The sequence below is a fragment of the Akebia trifoliata genome, chromosome 15 (genome assembly GCF_017979445.1).
Source record: "Akebia trifoliata isolate Shusen 1 chromosome 15, ASM1797944v1, whole genome shotgun sequence".
Classification (NCBI taxonomy): Eukaryota; Viridiplantae; Streptophyta; class Magnoliopsida; order Ranunculales; family Lardizabalaceae; genus Akebia; species Akebia trifoliata.
This window is the reverse complement of record NC_141389.1, coordinates 16,878,174-16,890,531: the sequence shown is the minus strand read 5'-3', so window position 1 is coordinate 16,890,531 and position 12,358 is coordinate 16,878,174. Positions and strand designations below refer to the sequence as shown.

The following is a 12,358-nucleotide window of genomic DNA, read 5'->3' as shown; positions in this document are numbered from 1 at the left end:
TATCTCAGATTTTAAGTGCACGTACTTGCACATTTGTTTTGTTAGTCAAGGAGAATTTTCTAAAATTCAAGGATCTGACATCGTTAGTGAGAGTTCTCTCTTGAGGACTAGATAACCTTTTTGTTCGAGGAGAGTTTTATCCTCAAGGATTCGAACATCCTGATGAATTGCTAAATCAGGTTGCAAAATGAACTGTCACTAGCTTTGGCATTCGGATATCGCACTATCTACCAAAATATATTTACTATCTAATTTGCTTTAACCCTTTACCAAAGAAGGGCATCTGTAGACACCCCATTTTTGCATTCGCCTGATTAATCAACTCGTCAACCCGATTGCAATGGTTCCCAATGATGGATGTTTATTCCAATACTTTATTTTGTTACCAGATATGTTTTAGAAATTCAGATGAGGTATCTCAAACAAACAAAACTGTAGAAACCACGCTACGCTAGGAAAATATAACCCCAAAAACGTATAAATCATCATTTTGCCGACAAAAACAAATTTTACGATAAAAATCACTAAAAAATGATCAAATTACCAAAATACCCCTTACCTCAAAACATCCCTAGAGCCTACATTACACTTAGGAAAATCTTTTTAAACATATAAAATAACAAATCAAAATCAAATAAATCATTTCGTCAATTTTCATAAAATTTGACAAAATTATGAAAATGCCCATCATAAAGTTCACGACCATTTCATTCAAAAAAATTTAATAAATGACACAAACTAATATTTCCATTGAATTCCTTACGAAAAGTTGATTTTAAAACATCTTGGAAAATAAAAAATCGACTTGAAACTTAAAAATTCTCTTTAGGGGCAAATCAGTAATTTTCCAATTAAATTTTTTTTAAAATTTGAAATTAATAAATAAAATATAAAATAATGTAAAGTGAAACATTAATAAAATTAATTTAAAATTTTAAATAAAAAAAAATCGATCAATTAGGTTCTCAGGCAAAATTATTGATAGTTGCTCGGATATTTATGAAAGGACCCCTCCATCTAGGGGCTCAAAGTATTAAAGATATAATAAAGGGGAGTTCTCCAAAAAAAAATTAAAGTCAATCAAGTAAGACTAAAGTCAATATTAAAGTCAATCAAGTAAGACTAAAGTCAAGATGTTAAAGTCAATCAAATAAGAATAAAGTCAAGATATTAAAGTCAATTAAATAAGACTAAAGTCAAAATCTTAAAGTCAATCAAATGAGACTAAAAGTCAAAACCCTAATAGAGTTCTAATTAAATAATAATTTTATTTAAAACAATCCTAACTAATAATAACTCTATTTAATAGAATTCTAACTAAATAATAACTCTCTCTAAAAGAATTATAATTAAACAATAACTATTTTTAAAAGAATTATAATTAAATATTAACTCTATATAAAAGGCATTTAAAAAATCTATAAATAAGGGTCCCTACAACCCATTTTCGTATCAAATAATAAATCCTAAGAGAAATAGGTCAAAACGCTTCTTTAGCCTCCCATAAACCCTAATTTTGAAGTCCTAACTCCTTACCTAACACCCATACCTCAATTTTAGCTTGAAAAATACCTAAAAGCCTTTCAAAAACACCCAGAAATCCATAAACAAGTCCGAAGAATCTAGATCTATGAAAGAGATACTTTGCCTCGGAGATCAAAAATTAGATTCGGAGACAGAACGAAGCGAAAAGTACTGTATAAGGAGTTACTCTATCAAATCTGAGGGAACAAGACTGTTGTTTTCAGAAAGGTATACAAATTTCTTATTTTTTTTATTATTACTTAGGTCTTTTAGCAATGTAGTTTATTTGGGAATTAGTAGAGACTAGCGTTTGCAGGGCGGGGTTAGTGCCTAACACCTTCCAACCGCGTAATTTGATCCCCGAACTCAGTTATTTTTTAAGTAGATTAGTTGTTTTTATCCGTTTAGAATCGATGTTCGGTTCCTAGACCGTAATAATTAGGTGGTGACTCCTAAACCTCAAAGGTCAAAAACGGATCCGTGCACCATGCGGATCGAGGGCGCTTTCACATGGCCATCTTTACTTGCCACCTGAGGATCCTTGGGCATGCTATCTTGTTATGCTTATTGCCAGTCGTCGAGACGCTGACTCAAGTTCTGGTTTTATTCTACCAAATCGTCCATCTTCTTCTGCATCTCCTCCTGTATCTTTCTCATAGCCTCCAACATTGTCAGAACCTATATATTTGCTGCTAGAACCATTAGTGGGAAAGCATTGACTTCATTTGTTCTTATAGATCTCATTATTGTTTCAACTGAAATCAATTTACTACTGGTAGTCCCATGGACGACACCAGTTGTGTGCGATCAGAATCTGGTGGACGACTTTGATGGTCCCAACCCACACTGATCCAAAGTCACTCCTAACGCCTCCCTCCTCGCGAAGGCCTGGTACCTGTCATAGACGCTCCGACACTCAAGTTAGAGAAGTAGAGGAATAGTAATTAGTACTGGCTAGCTCTCGATCTCTCCCGTCTCCCCTCAATATGCTTATTATGCTATTTAACCTCCCTACCTTACCCTAGGGTTTTCCCCTCTATAGGCTGTAATCATGGGATTTCTACTGGTTTTGTGGGGTGATTTATCTAATCGAGATAATCTGGATCAATCGAACTTATCTAGAGAGATCCCCTCTAAGATTTCTGGGATTTACGTGCACACAACAGTATTGCGATTTTCTTGAAGCCTAGCCTACCCTACTTGGTAGGTCTGGCTTTGCTTATCACTACACTACCTTGCTAGCCAGACTAGGGAATCCCTTTTCTGACTTGCCCTGCTTGCTAGACAATGCCTCATAGGCTGATCTTGCCTCATAAGCTGATTTGTGTCAGGTACCAGTTAGCTGACTTGGACACGTGTAGGGTTAAGATCGTTGCGTAATTATTTCCCTTTACAAATGGTATTGCTACTACTACGATTGCTTGAAACAAAAACTATTGCTGGTTATTGTATGGTTTTGCTAAGGGTTGTTGTGCTTGGTAAGGGTTGAGTGCTTGAAAAATCATTGGTGTTTTTTGTGCCATGGTTGGGAAATGTACATGTACTTAGGTTGGTTGTACATAAGTAATCGTCCTTCATCCTTCTTTACCGTAGTTACCAATTTCTTATGTATAGAACTGTTGGATGGAGCACATTGTTATGGAACCATCCAATCTATAATCATCCCCGACTTCAAACCATCCTCTATCTTATCAGTAATTTGAATCAAATAGGAGAAACTTGACATAGTGTGCCCTATGAAATGAGTGCAATAGTATTGCCTTAGTGTCAAAATGAACGTTGTGCTTATCACAATCTCTGTTATGGGAGGCTTCACTTGAGAAACTGACTCCCCCACCACTAAGCATACTCTTTGATGGTCTCTCTAGGCTTCCTTGTCATATTGCATACACCATGCCTATCTAACGCCACATCTATATTGAATCTGTAGTTACCCATGACGATTGTGTATAAATCTCTCTAGCGTTGATTTTTGTTATGGTGCAACTGAGTGAACCATCTATACGATGCCCCAGTCAAGCTCCTTTGGAACATCTGCACTAAGAGCTTGTCACTTCTTTCAAATTGGCACATGACACCATAATACAATTTAAGATAGGTGAGAGGGCATATGATGCCATTGTATTTCTTGAACTCTGGATACTTAAAGTCTGTTGGTGGTACGAAGTTCGAATAAAAGCATAAATCATCAAATCCAAAAATGTCTTGAGAATTTTCCCTTTTCAATCGGTTCAACTCTTCCATAATCACATCCATAAGACTTGACAACTTATCCTTTACGTAGTTCCTCTGGGGCATCCTAACCTAGTTTGTCTCTCCCTCATGTGTTATCTCAACATGTTATAGAGGTGGACATTGAGTAAAGATGAAGGGGGGGATGTTCATGGTTTAAATTGTTGCCGACATCGGTGCTGGCTGTAGACACCCCATTTTTGCATCCGCCTGATTAATCAACTCGTCAACCCGATTGCAATGATTCCCAATGATGGATGTGTATTTCATTGCTTTATTTAGTTACCTGATGTGTTTCAGAAATCCGGATGAGGTATCTCGAACTGACAAAACCTTAGAAATCACGCTACGCTAGGAAAATACGAGTCCAGAAACATAGAAATCATCATCTTGCAGACTAAAAAGAAGCTTCACGATAAAAATCACTAAAAATGACCAAATACCAAAATACCCCTAACATCAAACAAAACGCCCTAGAGCCTACGTTATGATTAGTAAACTCATTAAAACACATAAATAACAAATCGAAACCAAATAAATCATTTTGCCAATTTTCACAGAATTTAACAAATTACGAAAATGCCCCTCATAAAGTTCATGACTATTTCACACAAAAAATTTCATAAATGACACAAACTAATGTTTCCATTGAATTCCTTACGAAAAATCAATTCTAAAACATCCTAAAACATTAAAAATCGACTTAAAACGTGAAAAGTCCTCTCCGGGGGATAAACGGGTAATTTTACAATTTTTATAATTAAAAATTCGAAATTAATAATAAAATATTAAATAATTAAAGTGAAACATTAATGAAATTAATTTAAAATTTTGAACTAAAGAAATCGATCAATTGGGCTCTCAGGCAAAATTGTTGAAGGTTCGTGAGATATTTCTTTAAGGACCCCTCCATTTGGGGGTCCAAAGAATTACAGATATAATAGAGGGGGGGTTCTCCAAAAATTAAAGTCAATCAAGCAAGACTAAAGTCAAGGTATTAAAGTCAATCAAGTGAGACTAAAGTCAAAATTAAAGTCAATTAAGCAAGACTAAAGTCAAGATATTAAAAATCAATCAATTAAGACTAAAGTCAAAACATTAAAAGTTAATCAAATAAGACCAAAAGTCAAAATTATAATAGAGTTCTAATTAAATAATAACTCTATCTAATAGAGTTCTAACTAAAACACAACTCCACCTAAAACAATTCTAATTAAAACACAACTCTACCTAAAATAATTCTAACTAAAACACAACTCTAATTAAAAGAACTCTAATTAAATACTAACTCTATCTAAATCAACCCCTAAATTTTTTTATAAATAGAGGTCCTCACACCATATTTTCGTATCAAATCATAAATCCTAGAAAAAAGTAGCTCAAGAAGCCTCCCCAACCTTCCCAAAATCCTAATTTTGAAGTCTCAACTCCTTACCTAACACCCATACTTCGATTTTAGCTTGAAAAACACCTAGAAGCCCTTTAAAAACACCCCAAAACCCATAAATAAATTGATGTGAACCTTCTTGGATTAAGACCTTCTCTTGATGATCTCTTCTAGGAACTCTTTTATTCGAAGGCTTCGAACGTTATAGATTGTTTTAAAACAAATTAAAATGTTGATCGGACTAAAACCCCAAGGAAACTAAGTCCTTGAAACCTCAATCTAATGACACCACAAGGTTGATCACTTCCTTGATAAGTTGAATAGTCATGTCTTTTCTTCTAGAACTCGAATGAAAACTCATAAAGAACCCATAAAGAAAACAGAAACAATACTCAAGTTTCTTTGAATAAACTTCAAAATCTCATAGAGATGTAAATTATCAATTGTGTCTCAATTACAAAAATTGAGGTGCCTTTATAGACAAATTAGATCAAGATTAATTCTAATTAGTCCTTGGAAAAAGTAAAGAAAGTCTAATTAGTCTTAGGAAATAAAGAATTCAAAACTAAGGACAATTAGAACTAAAAATTCCCAATCAACCTTTGCATTCAAATTGATTTCCAAATTGATCTCTTGCATAAAAAGATAGTTGACCATCTTTGATGAAACTTTGATATATCCAAAGTTAGCCTTAGAATCTCTTGAATGGCCTCTTTGTATTGGACTTCTACAATCAAGCCTTGCAATGCCTCTTCCATCCTCTTTGTCCTTGTCCTAGTCATCGGACCGCCATTCCTTGCAATGGTTCTTGAGAAGATTTGGAACAGCAACTCGATCTCCATTATTCTCCCCCTCTTCGAAAAGATTCGTCCTCGAATCACCTACATTAACAAGGATAAATCAGCAACATTAAAAGTTGCACTAACATTACCATAATCACTTGGCAAATCAAGTTTGTAGGCGTTATCATTGATCCGTTCCAAAACTTGAAATGGACCATCTCCTCGAGGCTGCAATTTTGATTTTCTTTGGGTAGGAAACTGTTCCTTAAGCAAGTGCACCCAAACCCAATCTCCAGGGTGGAAAATAACTTTCAAGCGACCCTTATTGGCTTGCTTAGCATATTGTTCATTCTTCCTGTCAATGTTAGCTCGAACTTTGGCATGTAAATCTTTCACAAAATCTTTCTTTTTTTTACCATCAAGATTATCATATTCATTAGTAGGCAAAGGTAAAATATCCACAGGCGTTAAAGGATTAAAATCATAAACAATCTCAAATGGAGAAAATGAAGTAGTTGAATGAATAGTCCTATTATATGCGAACTCAATATGTGGTAAACACTTCTCCCATTGTTTTAAAATTTTTTGAATGATAGCACGTACAAGTAGTAGGAGTGGTCCCTTATTACTACTTCAGTTTGGCCATCCGTTTGGGATGCAACAATAGAAAGAATAAAAGTTTAGTTCCTAATTTACTCCATAAAGTACGGCCAAAATAACTAAGGAACTTAACATCTTTGTCACTAACAATTGATTTAGGTAACCCATGCAATCGAACTACCTCCTTGAAAAATAAATCAGCAATATGTGTTGCGTCATTGGTTTAGTACATGCAATAAAATGGGCCATCTTACTAAACCTATCAACAACAACAAATATACTATCTTTACCATTTTGAGTCCTTGGCAATCCTAAAACAAAATTCATGGAAATATTTGTCCAAGGCTGATTAGGTACAGGCAAAGGGGTATACAAGCCATGCGGTCGAATTTTAGACTTTACTTGCCTACATGTAATGCACTTGTTACAAACAGATTGAACATCATGCTTTATATGGGGCCAATAAAAATGCTCACGTAAGATATCTAAAGTTTTTAGGACACCAAAGTGACCCATTAAACCTCCCCCATGACTTTCCCTTACAAGTAATTCACGAACAGAACAATTAGGCACGCACAATTTATCTTTCTTGAAAAGAAATCCTTCATGCCTATAAAAGTCACCAGAAGCACACTTAGCACATGTATTCCATACTTGGCTGAAATCAGAATCATTGGCATACAAATCTTTAATTAATTCAAAACCAAGTAGTTTAGTTTGCAATGAAGTAAGTAGTACGTACCTTCTTGATAATGCATCGGCCACAACATTTTCCTTCCCAAGTTTATATTTAATTACATAAGGAAATGTTTCTATAAACTCCAACCATTTAGCATGTCTTTTATTAAGCTTACCTTGGGTCTTTAGGAATTTCAAGCTCTCATGATCAGAATGAATGATAAATTCCCTTGACCATAAATAATGTTGCCATGTTCGAAGAGTTCTCACTAGTGCATAAAGCTCTTTGTCATAAGTAGGATAATTCAATGTTGCCCCACTTAGCTTTTCACTAAAATAAGCTATTGGCTTAGAATCCTGCATCAAAACAGCTCCTACTCCAATCCCGGATGCATCACACTCTATTTCAAAAGCTTTATCAAAGTTAGGCCAACACAACAAAGGTGCATTAGTTAACTTATCTTTCAAAGTTTGGAAAGCCTGATCATGCACATTAACCCAATTAAAAACAACATTCCTTTTAACAAGTTCATTCAAATGTGCAGCAATAGAACTAAAATCCTTAACAAACCTTCAATAAAAACTTGCTAAACCATGGAAACTTCTTACCTCGTTCGCATTCTTAGGTGTAGGCCAATCCTTTATTGCCCTTACCTTTTCCTCATCAATACTAATTCCCTGTGAACTAACAACAAATTCAAGAAACACAACAGATTCCATACAAAATGTGCATTTCTTAAGATTAACATATAATTGGTGCTCTCTTAACACACTAAATACAGCATGCAAATGCTTCACATGGTCATCAACATTTTTGCTATAGACTAAAATATCATCAAAATAAACTACTACAAATTTTCCCATGAAAGCATGCAAGACATGGTTCATTAATCTCATGAATGTACTAGGTGCGTTAGTTAAACCGAAGGGCATTACTAACCATTCATACAACCCATATCTAGTTTTTAATGCAGTTTTCCATTCATCTCCCTCTTTCATGCGAATCTGATAATACCCATTCTTTAGATCAATTTTAGAAAACAAATGAGAGCCATGCAATTCATCAAACATATCATCTAGCCTAGGGATAAGATGCCTATATTTTACCTTTATCTTATTAATAGCTCGACAATCCACACACATGCGCCATGTTCCATCTTTCTTTGGTACTAAGAGAACAGGAACCGAACATGGGCTGAGACTTTCCCTCACAAATCCCTTCTGCAATAGTTCATCCACTTGCCTCTGTATCTCCTTTGTTTCCTCGGGATTAGCTCTATAAGCAGGTCTATTTGGTATAACAGAACCAGGTATGAAGTCTATTTGGTGCTCAATTCCTCTTAAAGGAGGTAAATCATGTGGAATCTCCTCGGGAAAAAAATCATCAAAATCCTGCAATAAAGACACAACAACACTAGGCAAAGATAAGTTAAGATCGGTAGTGGAAAAATAAACATCTTTGTACATAAGAACTAGAACTTGTGGTCTTACTATCATTACACTTTTAACATCATGTTTGTCAGCAAGTACATTCAATACTTTATTCTTATCTCCATGTTGCTCACTTTGCTCTCCTTTTTGCTCACACTTTTTTTCATCTCTCTTTTTGCACTCACTTGCTATCCTAACCTGGTCTTCATAAGCTTACAAAGGTTTGAGAAGGGCCAATACAATTTTTCGATTGTTCATTACAAAAGAATAACGATTTTTATACCCATCATGCGACACTCTCCTATCAAATTACCACGGTCAACCGAGCAATATATGACCAGCATGCATTGGTGCCACATCACAAATAACCTCATCTACATACTTGCCTATTGAGAAAGGAACCCGAATTTCCTTGTTTACCTTCACTTCTCCACAATCATTCAACCATTGTAGCTTATATGGTTTAGGATGTTTCTGCCATTTCAAATTCAACTTCTCTACCAACAAGGTACTAGCAACATTGGTACAACTCCCACTATCAATAATCAATGTACAGACTTTATCCTTCACGTGGCATCTTGTGTGAAAAATATGCTCACATTGCTCCTCATCTCCTTCATCCTTAGGCTGTATACTCAAAGCTCTCCTGGAGACAAGTAAATCACCATGCACAGGCTCTTCTACTTCAACATCAGAACAATCCTCTAATGGAGGCATCTCGTTGTCACTTGAACTAGCACTTTCAATGTCTCCGTTTGCCAATACAACCATAACCCTTTTGTTTGGGCATTCAGAAGCAATGTGTCCAAACCCTTGGCACCTAAAACACTTAATCTGACGTGACTTAATAAGAGGCTTTGTTTCAGGTCTATCTTTAGGAATAGAAACCGAAGGCTTCGACTTTGCGTCTTCTTTTGGTTTGAAAGGAATTTTGTTGTCCTTCCAATTTGGTCTCCACGGATTATTAGAAGATGATCCAGATCTGAATCTTCTAAACTTGATTTGTTTTTCCACTTTAATGGCTTTGTGCAGTAACTCTTCCATCTCCACATAATGGTGCAACTCAACCACATCAGCAATCTCTTTGTTCAATCCAGCAATGAATCTAGCCATGGTTGCTTCTCTATCTTCCTCTATGCTTGCTCTAATCATGGCAATCTCCATTTCTTTATAATAATCCTCTACACTCATGGAACCTTGAACCAACCCTTGCAATTTGATATACAAATCTCGATAGTAATGGCTAGGAATAAATCTTTTACGCATCACTGACTTCATCTCATCCCATGATCGAATAGGTCTCTCATTATTTCTATGCCTATTGATCACCAATTGATCCCACCATATACTAGCATAGTTTGTAAATTCCATGGCGGCTAGCTTTATTTTTTATCCTCAGAATAATTATGACAATAAAAAACGTGCTCAACTTTTCTTTCCCACTCCAAATATAATTCAGGATCATTCTTTCCGTGAAAGGTTGGAATCGTCATCTTTATGCTGTCCAAATTGTTATCTTCTTTGAAATCTACTTTCTTATCCCGTCGATAATGTACTCTCTCCGCTTTGGAATGAATATCTTCTTCTCCGTCAAACTCATGTCTTCGATATGGTTTAGATTCATTAGAGGATTCTATATTGTCCAACCTTGAATTCAACAATTTAAATTGATCATGAACGGCCTTGATGAATAATTTTAAGTCGGTCTCATGTGGTTCTCCTCCTTCGTTACTCATGGTTGAAACCCTGTAAATTAAAATAAACGAAAACAAAAAAAAACAAAATGCAACAATCTTGTAAGTCCCGAAAAGTGATGAAAATGATGGAATTGAAGGTCGAAACGATGTGGAACAAGGCTATGCCTAGTTCAACTAGTAGATCTCGAAAAGAGCTTCGATTTAATATGCACTAATAGTCGTTCCGATATCCGGATCAAAAGTTATGGCCGTTTGAAGTTAACAACTCCAATTTATCGATTTTCTGTAACTACAAACAGCAACTAACAAATCCTTTTTTTTTTAAACCAAGCCCAGCAAAAAGAAACAATAAATCAGCCTCCTTTAAGGTACTTAATTAGAAGCTAGAGTTCAATAACCGCAAAAATTCAGCATTCGATGTTCATACAACAAAAGAAAATTCTGTTGTGTATGGTTCTTAATAGAAGCAAGAATTCAACAAACCCAAAAATTCAACATTTAACAGAAACTACGGTACGCAACACAAGCCCACGATTCCACTCTTAAAAGAAAACAAGAAAATTTGTTATGGGTGTTAATTTCAGTAAGAATAAGATATATAAAAAAAATATAAAAAAAATTCCAGCAAAACACGTTACATGAATCAGTGAACAAGAAGTGCAACATTTTCAGCAAGAAATAATGTAGTTTTTTATTTATTTATTAATTTTTATTTATTTTTTTTATTTTAAGAATTAGTTATTAACTACTTCTTTTTAACGATTGTATCACAGATTCAAGTTGGAAGGATTAGTGGCGCAATTACGTTGATACAATTGCTGCAGTTTCAGCAAGAAATCCAATGTAGTTCAGCAAACAGAAAAAGAAAACAAAACAAACTAAAACTTGTTGGTTGAATTCGAAGATGACAAACCCACATATGGTTTTGTTCCTTAAAGACAGTCAAGAAAGTCGACCAATCAGGTCTGTTTTCAGCCAAAAGAATACAGCCCAAAAAACATTAAGAGACATAAATTCAAAAAATGCAGAAAATGCAGAAATTAAAATCTGAAGATCTATCAGTTCAGATCTATTTTTAGCCAAAAGAATTCATAAAATTCGTATATGTTAAGTTATAATGTTTGGCAGACAAACTTAAATCAAGGTGAAAAAATTCAGAAACATTACAGCAATTTGGATGAAAAATATGAACTCGGAAAGAATTCCAGCAATAGAACGATGATCAGCAATTGACAACAACGTTTGAAGGTACTACGATGAAGATTAACAAATTCATACAAATCGCAATACAATGTCAGACCATTAAAGACAACTCTATGTCCAAGACAATTCTCCAAACGAAAATTTCTGAAATCAAGAATCACAATTGAGTATTCTGTTATGGCTGAAATTTCAAGAAGCTCAATTTGCAGATGTACATATAAGGAATTAGAAAGAATGTTGAAGATCGAACATTGATTTCCAATTCAGCAAAATAGAATAACCAATAACACGTGGTGGCTGAATTCCAGAATTTTTTTTTCAATGAACAACACAGCAAAACATGGCTGTTGGGGCTGTGTTTCAGCAACAAATCAAGTTGTGGACAACAACTTTGGTTTGTTCTTGTACACGAAATTAAAATATGAATCTTTTAAAAACAAAGATGATCATGTAGCTCGTATATCTTAGATTGATTGTTGATGATCGACCACAATTTGTAATTTTAGCAAGAAAAATTTCAGAATTCACAAAGAAAATACCGCAAAGAAAATGTAGAATTCACAAAGAACTATGTAAGAACAACTACGAAATTCAATGAATGTTCATGGTTTCCAACAAGAACGTATCAATAATGTTTTGAAATAATAAAAACCTAGTTTCTAGCCATCGTTGGCTTTGAATTGATATGAATTTTGTTGGGAAGCAAGATATACCCCCGTTGTTCTTCAATTCGAATGTCACCTAAATCAAAATCTTCGAAGAATTACTTCATTCTTGATGTATTTTCCAGCAATCTTGGAGCTCTGATACCAAATGATGTGAAC

General features: G+C 34.7%; 1 pseudogene; it reads right to left on the bottom strand.

The window, feature by feature from the left end:
* Positions 1-2,074: 2,074 nt before the first annotated feature.
* On the bottom strand, positions 2,075-9,923 carry LOC147384444 (uncharacterized; annotated as a pseudogene).
* Between the last annotated feature and the right edge of the window lie 2,435 nt (positions 9,924-12,358).